The sequence below is a fragment of the Somniosus microcephalus genome, chromosome 6 (assembly GCF_052327205.1).
Source record: "Somniosus microcephalus isolate GS21.2 chromosome 6, FLI_Smic_1.0, whole genome shotgun sequence".
Classification (NCBI taxonomy): Eukaryota; Metazoa; Chordata; class Chondrichthyes; order Squaliformes; family Somniosidae; genus Somniosus; species Somniosus microcephalus.
Genome location: NC_140992.1, coordinates 44,979,645 through 44,995,750, shown reverse-complemented (window position 1 = coordinate 44,995,750; position 16,106 = coordinate 44,979,645). Strand labels below are relative to the sequence as shown.

Sequence of the window (16,106 nt, the reverse complement as noted above, 5' to 3'; positions counted from 1 at the left end):
TATTGTCATTGTTAGTGCACAAGTGCAGTACAACGAAGTGTAGGCTTGCGGCTCCCGAGAGTGTACATTTAGGTTAAGACATTTAAACATTCAACATACATTTGGCTTGTAATACATTAACATAAACATAACCATAATAAAGTGCATTGGCAGATGTGCAGGCTTTAGAGTTTATTTGTGGAGTTCAGTAGGATGACAACCCTGGGAAAGAAGCTGTTCCTAAATCTGGTCGTACGGGTGCGAATGCATCTGTAGCGTCTCCCAGATGGCAGGAGGGCAAACAGACTGTGGCTGGGGTGGGTAGGGTCTTTGATGATGGACCATGACCTCCGTAAACAGCGTTTCTGGTATATGTGCTCTATGGTCGGTAGCCGGGTGCTGGTAATGCGTTGGGCAGTTTTGACTACCCGCTGCATTCACATAGATCTCACAATAACAAGATCGCAACTATTCATCAGCAACATTCACATAGATCTCACAATAACAAGATCGCAACTATTCATCAGCAACTTAGAGATTTATCTGGTTAAGAATCGTCAGATACATTGATAAAATTTGTAAGCAAAAGTGATAAATGCTTAGACATTTTAGTTCAAAAGCAAAATACTGCGGTGCTGGAAATCTGAAAATAAAAACAAAAAATGCTGGAAATACTCAGCAGGTCAGGCAGCATCTATGGAGAGAGAAACAGAGTTACCGTTTCAGGTCGATGGCCTTTTGTCAGAGCTCTAAGTTGCTGAAATACAGTTGAGATCTGTTCTGGCCTGCTGAGTATTTCCAGCATTTTCTGTTTTTATTAGGCATTTTAGTTGTTCTGCGCAGGCCATATAATATTGATCTTCAGACAATAGTCAGCAGACAATAGAGTCAAGACATCAATCAAAAGGCAGAAATCTTAATTCCACGCAGAATACAACTGCAGCCTTTTCTGATTGACATTTCATTCCAAAGGTATAATAAAAAGAATTACTGTATAGAAGTATCTAATCTTTCAATAATACATCAACACTTGAAATCCATTGGGATATAAGTTGTTACTGCATAATATATGACAGCTGATTTCTTTTAGAATAGAAAGGTATCAAACTTTTATATTTATCAATTGCAAATTGTTAACTCCATTAAAACAATCAATTTATCATCTGAAGGTTAGCTCCACATTTCAGTATTAAACTGAGCATACTTCTGTTTTCCCTCTTGACTATTCAGTACAGCTTCCACACCATCTACTTCCTCAGCTACCTCCTTCTACTTTGTAAAAGGATTATCCACTGAGAAGTCTATATCTTGCTCTGGTGAAAGTTTTGGGTAAGCCTGCTCTTCTCTTGTCACTTATCTAGGTGCAGGTAGTAACTTCAGGTAGAGTTTTATAACAATCATTTACAAAATTCAGGTGGTGGTGGGGGCAAACAATCACCATTTAATACTCCAAGATCACCTTTGACAGTCAAAGCACACCATAAATGTGTGGAAAGATTACAATAGTCACCATGATCCTTATATAAGTGATTGCTACTCAAAAGCTTCAAAATAAAGTTTCAATTTCATTTTTTCCCCTGGGTTTACAGGGGTACGACTCGCAAAAATAACTTGAGAGTCATTCCTGAAGAGAAAAGTGGATAAACATTTGAAGCAGAGGAACATACAGAGCTATAGGGAGAGAGGAAGGCAGTGGGATTAGTTCAGGATTGCTCCAGAAAAGAGAGAACCCAGAGACGATGGGCCGAATGGCCTCCTTCTGCGTTGTATGGTTCTATTCCGCTAAGTTACTACCTTTATCAATCCAGTAACACATACAGGTAGTATGAAAATATTGCTTTTCCAAAATGGAGATGCGCTTAAATTATTATTTTTAAAAAGTGACTGCAAGAAGACATGAGTTGCTGCTGCTCGGATGAATGATGCTATTCTGAGTAAGTAAGGGTTAAAGAATAATTATTGTAAAATGCACAACATTAGCATACATACTAAATATTAAAATTCTGGCACAACGCCAGGAATGTGGTAAATTTCCATCATTAAAACACAAACAGTCTTTGAATTACAATAAGAATGCTTTTTAACATATCATTAATCACATATTACCACTCCTAGATAATAAACTCAGAAGTATATGCAAGACTACAAACCTTACTTTTCAAAATAAAAATAAGGCACTGAATATAAAATTTATTTAACTCAAATTTCTTCTCCCAGTAGCTGTGACATTCTGCAAAATTGTATGAATACTTGAGAAGTCAGGTTAAATATAAAATGGAATTAAATATAATTGGCACATGGACCAAGAGCATATCTGCTTTGTACTTAAAAACCTATTAGCTATGTTTTCCATTGTATTATTCATGACTCTTTCCTTCCAAGTTGACACTAAAAATACAGCTGGTAAAAGTACAGACTGGCAACTGATTTCACGCATCAGAAAGCGAGTCATTCTGTTACAATATGCACTCGATTGGGCATGAACGATTTATCTCCTGCCTCCTGCCACTGTGGTTCTAGATTTAAAGCCAGCGTTCAGCCATTGTATGAGAGGTTCATCAAAAGACAGTATTACAAGTCAGCTCAGAGGATTACCAACAATATTTTTAAGAATTCAAAATCAGGCGATTGCTATTACTAACGATAACTACATTCCATTCTGTGGCAGTTAAATAATGAAAAATTTCTATGTGCCAGTGGAAAGACTTTCCAATTAAACTTTTCAAATGTTAACAAATAAATAGCCTAAGTATGATTTGAACAAATGAATTTGTACTTGGATTTTGATGTAGCTCTAATTATACTTTATTTTTTTTCCAGTAGTTTGGTTATGTCCTATGAAAGAATTGTGGCCATACTATCTCTACTCTTATATTTTCCAAGTTTTCTCAGCGAGAGAGAACTTCAAACATTTTGCCACCCCAAAAATTATCTTTACCAGATGTACCCCTCACTTTGGCTCCCAACTTCTACCCAATACCACTCTGGGATCTAGCTCTGCTGTGCACGGAGGATGAAAATTCATGAACTCAAAATAGTTTTGCAAGATCAGAAATTCCAACCCACAGTATGAGGCAGATTTTTATTTTTGATGAAATAAGAAGCATATTAGGAGCTTGGAGCAGTCGTGATGGGCAAATCAAGGAAGAGGAATGTCACTTGTGAACTGGGGGCGGGTGGAGGAAAAGTGTCCCTCATGATCTCGGAGTCGGAGAAGAAGAGGATTGTCTCTGTTAATGGGGAAAGAAGGGGAACAAAGAGTACTTCCATGAACTGGGTGGGAAAGGAGGGATACAACGTCTCCATGAACTGGATATTCTAGGCATTGGTGTCAAAACTCACATACTAACAGCAATACTACAAATGGTTTCTTATAAATTAGTTTTAATACGGTTTTATTGACAAAATGCTTTTCTGCACAAATCATGCTAGCTGAGGGACCTACAGCAAAATTTAATGACCACCATGCTGTCAAATGTGCCTGCATTTCATGTCATTTGCAAATCTTAGTGTAAAAATCAATATAGAAATACTCGTGCTGGCTATCAAATTTGTTCTGTGAAGATTGTTATCCCCTATGTTACGTTACGACAGGACATTTACACTAAGGTGTTCGGATCAAATGTAGGAATCATGGGCTCATAAATAAGCCTTTCAACAGTGAGTACATGTGCAAGAATGGAAGGAAGCACACACAGCTATAACTATAAAAGTGCATAGCAATTTGAAAATTACCCAAGCTCAACAAAATAAAATCAATCTGGTTTCTGTCAGTATTCTATTTTCCAAACCACTATTGTGGGACATATATAGGAATAAGTACTTACCACTTCCCATTTAAGATTTGGTCCAGTCAACAATTATTACTTGCCCCAAAAGCAAAGATATGATGATGGTATCTTATTGCCCCAGATTTTGCTGTCAAAATAATGGTGAGGCTAATGGCACTCGCCGTTATTTAAGCATAAATGTTACATCAATTTCAGGCAGAGGGCAGATGCATGGTTAAATGCCAATACCCAAAAGTTGCTGTCCGAGTTGTGCTGCTCCGCCGTTAACTTTGCGAAAATGGCATTTCACTGTCTGCTTCACACCACTGAAATGCATTGAATGGCGTAAAGTTGCTGTATATGCGCGGTAGATACAAACTTAACTCACCACACAAAATTAAGCCTCGTCATTACAAGTGCAAGCACCATTTTGATGAAGTGATAACTGTTAATGACAATCAACCTCTCTGGCACTGAAAATTAACTATTATAGGTGTGGAATCTCATTCCTTCATGTATTAATTGTTGTTGGAGATTTTAAAAATCTCAAATTTAAAATTAAATGTTTTACTTCTCCTTTCTGTCTCTTTTCTCTCTCTCTTAATCCAATCTTTCTTTCCCTCTCTTTATTTCTCTGTCTGTATCTGATTTGACATTGAATTCACCCACTCTAACTTACACTTCCTTCTCCGTCCTGCACGGTTTATTTCTCAATCCTTCAATCTGATTGATTAAGGAGATACACAGTTGCTTGCCCTGTTCGCACGGGTCTCAGCTGCTCGGTTTCCCTCACTGCGACGTTAACAGCTCGCACATTCAGCAAATTGCCACACAAAAAATTTAAAAACCGAAAGGTGCAAGGGCAAGTCTAACTAACAGCAGGCACAGTTAGATGCCCTGCTAAAGCAAAATCTGGGCCAATAGGTTACTTGTATGTCAGCTTTTGAAAGAAGGGGAGTGACAACAAGTTCCTTAAGATTTGAACCCAGCTGCTGATTGTTGTTATCCCCAAAAGATCACCATGTGAGAGAACTGTCATACCAGCAAGATTATTCAAAAAATTCTAAATATAACGGTCCATAAATTCCATCCCTACAGGTGTGTACACGCTGTGAACTCACCCGTAGGGCCAACGGAAGTGCCGGTTTTACGCATGCACTGTGCATGCGCTGGAAACCGGAACTTCCGTTCTTCAAAGAAAGGGCTTCACAGGACGAACGCCTGCGCCAGATAGGCAGTGTGCACAGCTGGAACTTCCGTTTTTTTCATACTATGCTGCAGTCCAGGCAAGTCTGAAACAGCGGCGCCCGGAAAAGCAGGCACAAGGCCTGCTTTTAACAAAGTAAGAGGTGAAGAAAGTAAAAGAAATGGTTTTCCCCACTGACTTATCATTTTAAAATACTTTAAAGGTAAGTTTATTTTTAGCCCTGTTAAAAAACTTTAATTATTTTTTTCAAAAATTAACTATTTTAAACAAAAATTAAAATTTATGTAATTTATAGTCATTTTAAAAATGTGATTTAAAAAAAAAATTACTTGAAGTTTTACTTATGTTTTGGGGCTGATCTCTATTCATAGATTTGAATCTATGAATGGAGATTCCCTGCTCCGATTGGCTCCCCATGGCGCACGTGATCCCAGGGACGCTGCAAACTAGCTGCGCCCCTGGGATACGCGTGATCTGCACGCTGGCAGTTTGAGGAGGCACATCAACGGAATTCTGCGCCTCCCAGGAGCCCGCTGGTCCAGGCGCAGATTTTTTAGGAGCTCAGCCCTCCGCCTGCGGGAGGACTGCGAACGGAATTTCTGGGCCAATGAGCCAGATTTTGCTGCCAAAGTAACCATAAGGCTAATGACGCTCATCATTATTTATGCGTAAATGGTACAGCAACTTCAGCCCTGGGGCAAATGCTCAGTTAAATGCCAATATCGAAGGGTTGTTCACTTCGCGAAAATGGCATTTCACTGTCTGCCTCACCATTGACATGCATTGAATGTCGTGAAGTTGCTGTATTTGCATGGTAGATACTAACTAAACCTGCTGCAGATATTTAGGGCTAGTAATTACAAGTGTAAGTACCCTTTTAACAATGTGATAAGTGTTAATAACTGCCAATCAACCTCTCTGGCACAAAAAATTAACTATTATAACTGCGGAGTCTCATTCCTTCAGGTTATGAATTGTTTTAGGAGATTTTAAAAATGTTAAATTTTAATTTTAATTTTTCTTACTTCTCCTTTCTGTCTCTTTTTTCTCTCTCTTAATCCAACCTTTCTTTCCCTCTCTTCATTTCTCTTTCTGCACCTGATTTGACATTGAATTCACCCACTCTAATTTATGCTCCTGCTCAGTCCTTCCTGTGTTTATTTCCCAATCCTTAAATCTCATTGGTTAAAGAGATATTCTGTTGGTTACTCAGTTCACTCAGGTCCCAAATGCCCTGTTTCCCTCGCTGTGCCGTTATCAGCTTGCACTTTCAGCAACTTAGTGGACAAAATTATTTTGAGCTGAAGGGTGCAGAGGAAGTCTAACTAATGGCAGACGCTGTTCGATGCCCTGCTACAGCAAAATCTGGCCCATTGACTTAAACCTCACATGGACGATAGAAAAACAAGCTGATTTCAGAGCAACATGAAGCACCATTGAATAGACGTTTATTCTGCTCGAAAGCACAGAAGTACCGAGGGATTCAAGATATAGAAATAGATCAAACCTTCTCTGACTTCAAAAAGTTCCCGACAAAGCATGTAATAAAGGACTGATCAGGATCCCAACAATATCAACATAGAGGCAAAACTTGTGTCAGTAACTAAAGTCTAATATCATTGACGAGTGCAATGACAAATGGCGAAAAAAATCTAAAGCTGGAGTTTCATAAGAGCACCTTTATTGCCAGACTTAATGAATACAGTTCAAGAAAGCACTAGAAAAACAAGGCACAAATGGACATGGGACCCAACAACAACAGAAAGCATTTTAATAATCTGAGCTTTACCAATAATTCCAACTGAATAGCAAAGTCAGGGCACAAGCAAAATGCTATGGGACTGAATAAAGCCTCCCTGATTTAAGTCTTGGGCAAGGAATAGAGTAAGCTAACCAAATTCCAGAGTAACAAAACTGAAACATCAGTTTGACCAACATTTGTGGTCAAAGTGGGCTCATATTTATGTTTGAAGTGAGATGTCCAAGTTAAATCTTATTTTGCATTTCCTCCCCAAAGAAAGCAATGTTCCCAGCTTCATCATGTCAATAATTTGGTGTCACTAAACTGTCGTAAACCATTTCTAAGGATAACAGAGAAAAGTTCAGCAGACTTTCTATTGGATAAATCTATAATAGAGTTGGTGTAGAACATAAAATATGAAGAGCAGTAACAAAATACAATGAGTCTTCTCAACAGACCTGTAGGAGTATTTCTGAACAGAACGTTATAGCAATATCAGACTATAACTCTACCTACTGCTGCATGGAATGGTGAAACCTAGACTTTTATGGCACATTTATGTTATCAAACTGGTGGCATCAGGGCTCTGGTGCTGTGGAAATTGCCCCGATTATATTATAGAGCAGATTCCACATCAATTAGAGCAATTAAAAAAACTTCACATGCACAGCTGTTTTTAATTATGATTTGTGTTCTGAGTGTCATACATTTCCCAATGGCTGGAAAAGTACATGGAGGCCAGCAAGTGGAAAACCATGTTGTTGGTCCGTGCTGGCATGTTAATCTGTCTAATCCACCAGTGACCAGAAACATGGCTGCTTTGACTCAACCTTTATGTTACTATTAAGAATGGTGCTGCCCTGAAAGGGTCTCCAGAAATCACTTCCTTTGGTGTGTCAGGACGTCCAGAGGCAGCAGCATGGTAAAGTAACTGCAGCTTTGGATACTCAGTGTTAAAAATACAATACCACTGGGGAAAAGGACATCATAAAAACATTTTAAAAATCCATGATAATTTGCAATGGACTACATATGTAATTTGGTCATATCTTTAGGATCGTTAGAGTAATGGTCAAAGAAGTGTTTCAAAACAAAGTTAATCCTTCAGAAAGGTGAGGATAATGCTATATGAAACCAGAAAGAGAACTAAAGGACAGGAGTCCCCAAGGAAACCACAAGCAAAGATGCAACTTCTTCACACTTTAATAGTTGTTAACTTACAGAATATACTGCTAGCTAGTGAAATGAATACTGACATGGTTGAAAATTTTAGAAAGGATATTGACATGAATGGAGGGATATGGACTTAGTAGTCAAGACAACAGTGCGATGAAAATGATCTATATATTCCTGATTGAAGACTTCAAAACAATGGGGCTAACTAGTTGACTTAAAACAGTTTTTTTTTGCTTCTATGTTCTTACTTGTACATTTGATAGCCGAGTACAAAGTCCACAAACCATCCTTCTACATTACCACAGCATACAGCAGTTATACCTGAAAACAAACATTAAAAAGTGCATTCTTTTGGTCTGGTTTTCCTACACACCACCCGTTTAATTGAGACATATTTAATGAAAATATATTCTCCGGCACTAACTGAATCCCAAATGTTTTTAAATCAGTACTGATGGATCTTGCTTAATGAGTATAATCTAATTAATGGAACCACTTAATTTCCATCATGTTGCTTCAGTTGACAGGATTCAACTGTAATAGATACAATTATTACAAGTAGGGCAGCATGGATGACTGGACCACTTCAGGAATCCACACACTCATACCAGTAACCATACATCCAGCAAACATTTTAAAAGCATCACAGTTTTCCTCATAGCCTCCTGCTCAACAGGGTGTTTATAACCTGCAAGTGAAGCATCAAATCGCTCAACTGATAGTAGGCTAGTATTTCCCTGCAAAGCAACCAGTCAATAACAGATAAACTCATCACATTCAAGACTACAAATTAACTCCGGAAGTTGTCAAGAATTTTACTTGTGACAAAATAGTTGTGAAGAGGCAAAAATTGAAACCATGGGCCAGAGTGAGTACTTCATATCTCAGGTGGATCAAAAAGACCACAGGACTGGCAGTATTTTTTGAAATAAGTCATAGTTCTATGAAAATTTATCTAGGGGAAAGCAAACAGAAACATGGGAGAAATGAGGGACCACATAAGGGATAGATATGGTTAGAAAGAAACACGTAAAAATATCAAAACATTTATTAAAACCTCGCTATTGCCCGAGTTTCTCAACTGGTCTGACAGAGAATTTTTCAGGTTAACATAAGAATACTATCCAAAACAGGATACAGAATTGTCACTAATTCTGCAGCAAAATACCAAACATTTGCCAAACTACATTTACTCATAATTATAATAATTTCTGAACTATAGTTTCAAACATTAAAAACCATCTCAAACTTTAAGTGTTATAATTTAATATAATTATACAAGTCTAGAAGGTTTCAATACCAAGTCAATAAAAACACAGGTTAGAGACAATATAAAATGAAATAATTCAGATTCTGAAAATGTCTACAAAATATAAAACTTTGACTTAACATAGTCAAATTACTAGTAGAATAGATATGAAATCAAGCACATATCAGCTAACCACAAAAAAGGTTTGTCGCCTTTCAAAAGGAAAAAGTACTGCCTGATTTGCAACCAAAAAAAATGATTTTTTGTTAATCATCTATCACATTTTTTACAAGTAGAAACTTAATGCATCTGAAACACTAGTCCTTTTGCACCATTATTTATTTTACTCCATATTGATCCAATGCAGAAACATTTGAATTCTATTCTTCATTTATTTGAAACTCATTTTTTGCAGTTAAATGGAAAATATATTTTGTTTCAAGATTAGTTAAAACACAATCCAGAAAGCCTCAATTTAAATTGTCCTATTGACTAAGTAGGTAAAGTCCATTATCACAAATATTATTGAGCCCCAATTTTCATAATTCAGTCAACTGTGAAGAAAATCATTTTTCATATCCATTGCTGGAAGTCCATCAGTGCAGAAAATATGACTATGGTTCTTAAGGACCATTTCTACATATGAAAAAAATGATTTACAAACAAGTCAACATAACTTTAAGATATTATCTGAGCACCCAATGGGCTTCACCTTTCATTTTGTGAATTAACAGTGCGGTTATGAAAATAAAAATTCTGAAATACCTTTAGATGCCCAAAGGAAACCGTGGACAGACAGATGATGTGATATATTTCTTCCTTCGAATCCGTGGCAGCTTCTCCTCTCTGCTGCTGAAGCAAATGCTTTGAGACTCAGTGGCATATTTAATTAGAGCCAAGCTGCTTGCACTATCACTGTGCGAATCTACCTCTCCAATCTCTCGTGAGTCAATCTTCCCCATCTCTGATTTTCTTTTATATTTATGCTAGAATATTTAATTGTAGACAAAAGGTTACTCCGGCTGCATTCACTCCACAGAGGCAGAATAATCTGCTTTAAAAGGCTTGACATTTCAGGCTTTTCAAAAAGGCTGAAAAAATTATATCCCTGCTTTTGTTAATCAATGAAGTAGAACTCTCCTGAACAAAAGAATTAAATTGCTTGGTTGGTTTAATAAAACCAACAGAAATAGCTGCTTCCTCTGGGCTTTATTGTGTAGGCATGGCACATGCATCCTGCACTGTAATTCCATATGATTCAGGGGTGAAACTCTAATTTCTGCACACAGTTGGCTTTCTCAATCTTATTCAAACTCTGCAGCTTGGCTGCCTCTCTCTTCGGACAGATTTGTCATTAAAACTGACTTTTCCCTTACCACTTAAGTAATTGTGGTACAATTTGACTTTTTCCATTATTATGGACATTAAAATACTGTATGATTAAGATTCAACAATGATCTATTAATAAATGATTATATAATTTGGTGCAAAGGTGAATGGATCGTAAAACCAACTCCATTATTTCAAGAAATATTTTAATTTATAGCACATTAGTATGATTAAATTCAACCAAAGATGTTTTATTGTAATATCATACAGTATTTAAGGCTAATGATATAACACATTTTTTTTTTTTTTGTTTTTTTTTATAAAAGAGGTTCATCCAAGATATGCATTTCAGGATTATTTAAGAAACATGGCGTAGTACAAAAACAAAATGTACTCAGGAAAAGGCTGTTTACATTTCCTATAACAGAATAGTTAAGAGGAACACATAGAAGTTTGGTTTGCACTGTAAACTCCATAAATATTAGTCGTTTCTCAAATGTAAACTGTCTAAATAAAACTATACAAGTACAAGATAGAGTCGGCTTAACCTGCCCCTCCCCAAACCTAGTTCAGTAACAAATTAATATTGGCATAACCTCAATGTATACCTCAAGTCTGATGGACTGCATTTGACCACATTTCTAGTGGATGTATTTCACTATAAATTTCCCTGATTGCACTGCATCATCCATACTAAAGTTCTGATCATCCCCTGACAATATACTGCCTAGTATTTCCTTTAATCATCAATCGTCTCCTGATCTACAGGGGAATTTTGGAACAAAAATCCTGTTGTAAAATGTAGCATTAATGTCACAAGTATTAATGACTGTAATAAATGTGGTCACATAATCTATTTATTTAAAAGATAATTTCAATAAAGACAATTGAACTTTTGATCTTAAGTGGTTAAATCTATTTTAAAGCAATATCATCACTTTGTAGGTATTCCTAAAAGTATGAAAAAATTGAGTTAAACCTTTTTTAACCCAGCTTTCCCATAAAATGGATATGATCAGAAATAACTCATTCCAAAGGTACCCCATTATGTACTGTAGTATAAATGGAATGACATTTACACTGGCTAGACTGAGGTAGGTAGTAAATAATGAGATGTTAATGACAGATTTGCATTTGCAAAGGTGAGAATTGGAGCAATGAATCTACTTCTTAAGTGTAGATTGTGTACACAGCCTGCAAAACCAGAACACTTAAACAAAAATTGCCCTATTATTATACACTTAACAAACAGACTTCCATATAAATGAAGGGGGAAATTTTATTTTTTTAACCATTTAGGTGCTGAAATTGGTTTTGTTTTTTAATTTGCATTTCTCACAGTTAACCATTCTCTATGGTACCAGACAGCAAAACACACTGTTCACGTTAGGTTAACGAAGCGATCATGATTTACAAAGTATTATGTGAGATTTTTCCCAGAATATTCCCTTTGGAAACTGGTTATTGCTGTGGTTTTTACAATTTATTTTTTATTCATTCATGGGATGTGGGCGTCGCTGGCAAGGCCAACATTTATTGCCCATCCCTAATTGCCCTTGAGAAGGTGGTGGTGAGCCGCCTTCTTGAACCACTGCAGTCTGCGTGGTGAAGGTACTCCCACAGTGCTGTTAGGGAGTTCCAGGATTTTGACCCAGCGACGATGAAGGATCGGCGATATATTTCCAAGTCAGGATGACGTGTGACTTGGAGGGGAACGTGCAGGTGGTGGTGTTCCCATGTGCCTGCTACCTTTGTCCTTCTAGGTGGAAGAGGTCGTGGGTTTGGGGGGGGCTGTCGAAGAAGCCTTGGCGAGTTTCTGCAGTGCATCTTGTAGATGGTACACACTGCAGCCATGGTACACCGGTGGTGGAGGGAGTGAATATTTAAGGTGGAGGATGGGTGCCAATCAAGCAGGCTGCTTTGTCCTGGATGGTATCGAGCTTCTTGAGTGTTGTTGGAGCAGCACTCTTCCAGGCAAGTGGAGATTATTCCATCACACTCCTGATTTGTGCCTTGTAGATGGTGGAAAGGCTTTGGGGAGTCAGGAGGCAAGTCACCCGCCATAGAATACCCAGCCTCTGACCTGCTCTTGTAGCCACAGTATTTATGTGCTATGGCATGTATGGGATCAGTCCAGAAAAATAAAAGTAATTGCTCCGAACTGTAAGGGGCCAAAGTATGTTGTAGCACTGTCATTCCTAATTTCTAGTGGGAGTAAAGTCGCAGCAAAAAACTGGCCTGATTTTTATACTGCTTCCCAGTCTCCCTTATATCTAATTCAGTATTAAATCAGGCAAATTTGTTTCTATAATACAGCCTTTTTTGTTGAATTGGCCAGTCAGGCGCCATCACCTCATGTTCCCTCTTTTCCTGGATAGTTCAGCAACAGTTCCATTTGTTTTGTAATCCATCACCAATGATTGTTCTTTCCTTAATCTGATTTGTCCATCTGCTCCACCAGTGCAATTAGGAAGTTTTGGCAAGAGAGGATGGAGAAAAGGGAGGAGAATGCCATGTGCAAAAGGCTATGTGCTTATGATTCTGAAGATGCACTGGCATCTTTGTATATGTCCATAACTGTCTATCATGATGGAAAATTCCAATCATTCTTACACCAATGAGTAAATAGAAAGACACAGTTTTGCCATGCAAGATTGGTCATCTCTACATACATAGGTCAATATTCCCCTTACTGTTCCCCAAGCAAAGAAATACCATGGTGCATTCAACCTCTCTTCTCTATTTTGCATTCCTTGGCGACGCCATCATGCTACCTACTTATTCCTCTGTTGTAATTGGCCTTTTGTTCAAAAAGCAAAGCATGGGGACCAAACCTGTCCAAGCAATAAGCACAGAATGTTGATGATTCTTACTGATCTTGCTATATTCCATATTGTCAGGATCATTGGAGCTTTGGCTTCACATACTTAAGTGCTCAGCAGTTTGAATGCAGCTGACTCCACTGTGACCTCCAATGAGATTTCACTCAGGTGGTTACTCTGGGACCAATAATTGTGATTTTATAGACATCCCTCAAAACTTTCTTTCAAAAAGGTTTTCAGCTTTAGACATGACCAAAACACACGAAGCTGATGAAGAGCATACAACCAAAATTTTATAGCATGCCTTTTCTCTTTTCAGATGTATTTCCTGTTTTTATTTCTTTAAGGAAGCTTCTGAATATCCATTGTAGTTAGTGCCTTTTTATGCAATTTTTCCAATGTATAATGCAAAACAACCACGCATAATGGAGCTCATTATATACAGATAAGTGTCTCAGAGAACATTACAGATGGTGAGTGGCAAGTGGACAACAAGCAGAAGGAAAAAAACAGAAGCGTGTTTAGAGAAGGAACAAGCAAGTCAAAGAGGTTCTAAAGCAAGGTTTTTAAAAAAAAAAGAGGTGGCAAGGCAAAGATGCTGAGGAAGAGAGTTCCAGAGAACAAGGGAAAGATAGCTAAAGGAGCAGCTAAAGATGGTGGAGTGGAAGGAGCGGGAATGAAATGTTGGCTGGTATTTAAGGACTGGAGGGGGTGTACCAGGACACAGAGCTGTAGGAGATCATAGGTGGAGGAGTGGGCCTTTGAAGGTATTTGAAGGCATAGATGAGAATCTTACCTGTTCATTCTCTGGGACATGGCTAAAGCTTGGTAATGAGAGGGTAGATGAGGATACAGGGGATGCCGTACAGGTGGGAACACGGAATTCTGGATAACGTAGTTTATAAGAAGCACATCTGTTGCATTCTTTCCGCCCATCAGTTCTCCGATCTATGTTGCTGTATCAATGGTGGGAGAGGGGAAGAGAGTTTTTATGGTTAATTTAGATCATTAGGATCACTATTAATAGGTCCAAGAGTATATTAACATGCTTCTGTTTATTTTTGCAATCCTTAAAAAGAGAGCAATAGTGAGTGGGACGGGCTTCTACTTCTGCATCTTAATTTGAACAGATATTGAAATGATATTTAGGGAAACCAGACTTTAAATAACTTTGCCGGTTCAATGAGGCATTAATTTCCAAGTATTTAAACTCCACTGAACAACTGAATGGACATTCATAGTTTAGCTAAGAAGGGATGGTTTAGTCCAAAAGCACAATTTTAGCTTTATTAAACTTTATATGATTAATAAAGTCCAGTGATCTTAACATGAAAAGAGAACAACTGCATTGAAGATGATTGCTTATATAGTGATGTCATCATCAGTATACAGCAAGATTCTGTGTTTGGGTTCTCAGTGCAGATCCATTCAATATCAGACTGCTGTCTAATTATTTTATCAATTCAATAGCACTGCAAATAAGAGGGACAACAGCATACAATCCTATTCAAGTATTTACATCTGAATGATGACAATATTATAAAGTTTAATAGTTTTATCTATCTACTTAAGGTGTTGCCAAACTTAAATGCTCCGCAAAGGCAAACAGGAACTTCTATTCCTTTCTTTCTGCCACAAGTCACTTCTTAATCTAGCAATAGCACCAGAGCCAATCTCAAGCCTGGGCACTGCCTTCCAGTTTTGATTAAAGGTCTCTCCTGAAAAATTATCCTGTCTTTCTCTTTGAGATTCCAATTTAACCCAGTTTGGTCAATAACTGCATACAACACTTTCTCTAATCATATTGCTAACATTTATAGCACGATCTGGTGTCAGCCTTGGCTCAGTAGTAGCATTCTCACCTGTGAATCAGAAGGTGGTGGCTTCAAGCCCAATGCCAGAGACTTAAGCACATATTCTAAGCTGACACTTCAGTGCAGCACGGAAGGAGTGCTGCATTGTCAGAGGTGCTGTCTTTCAGATGCAACTTTAAACCAAAGCCTCATCAGGTGGATGCAAAAGATCACATGGCAGCATTCGAAAGGAACAGGGGAATTCCCTCAGTATCCAGGTCAACATTTATTCCTCAACCAACACCAAAAAAAGATTACCTGGAAAAGCAAATTGTGAACTCCCAATTATGGAGATTTATCTCCAGGATTCAACAACTTGATTTAAAAAAAAACATTTATCGTAATAGAACATCCCAAAGTGTTTCACATAGAAAAAGACGGAAACTGAGCAGTAATAGAAGAGTTAGGTGAAGTGACCAACAGCGCAGTTTAAAAGAAACAGCCAAGATTAGATGCTCAAGTCTTGAGTGGGCCTTGAACCCATGACCTTCTGGCTCAGAGGCAAGAGTGCTACTGCCAAGCCAAGACTGACACCTAACGTAACAACAGTGCTACACTTCCAAAAGTAAATAGTTGGCCTTGAAGCGCTTTGGATGACCTGAGGTTATGAATGGAGCTATATGAATGCAAGTTCCTTCCTTTTACTTTGGCCACAGTTAGCTTTTATAAATTAATGTTCAAAATTCTTAACATGGGAGTTATGGGGCATATAAGCCGAGATGTTCTAACCAGTGTTATTTTAATGCTACTGTAAACACATTTAAACAGGTTCACGCCAGTATTAAAATAATACTGAGCAGAAAATGTAGTCTATGGGGTGTACTGGTATAGGAGGGCATATTCTGCAAAGACTCAAATTAGGTACATATCAGGCAGATCCAACAGATTTCGAAGCAGTGATCTTGCAAAGGAAACTTGGTCACAACCTCAAAGCACCAATGGACATCAAGTACTCATTATTTTGACTGACTTCTTCAGTC

At 37.9% G+C, this 16,106-nt stretch overlaps 1 long non-coding RNA gene across 1 annotated transcript in view; it reads right to left on the bottom strand.

The window, feature by feature from the left end:
- The window catches only part of LOC147115671 (uncharacterized), a 166,227-nt gene extending 150,619 nt beyond the window's left edge, over window positions 1-15,608 (bottom strand). The window contains exons 1-2 of the long non-coding RNA XR_015078661.1: window positions 14,070-15,608; window positions 9,888-10,108 (exon numbers count right to left, since the gene is read on the bottom strand). This is a non-coding gene — a long non-coding RNA (uncharacterized LOC147115671). The remainder of the gene's footprint in view (window positions 1-9,887; window positions 10,109-14,069) is intronic.
- Between the last annotated feature and the right edge of the window lie 498 nt (window positions 15,609-16,106).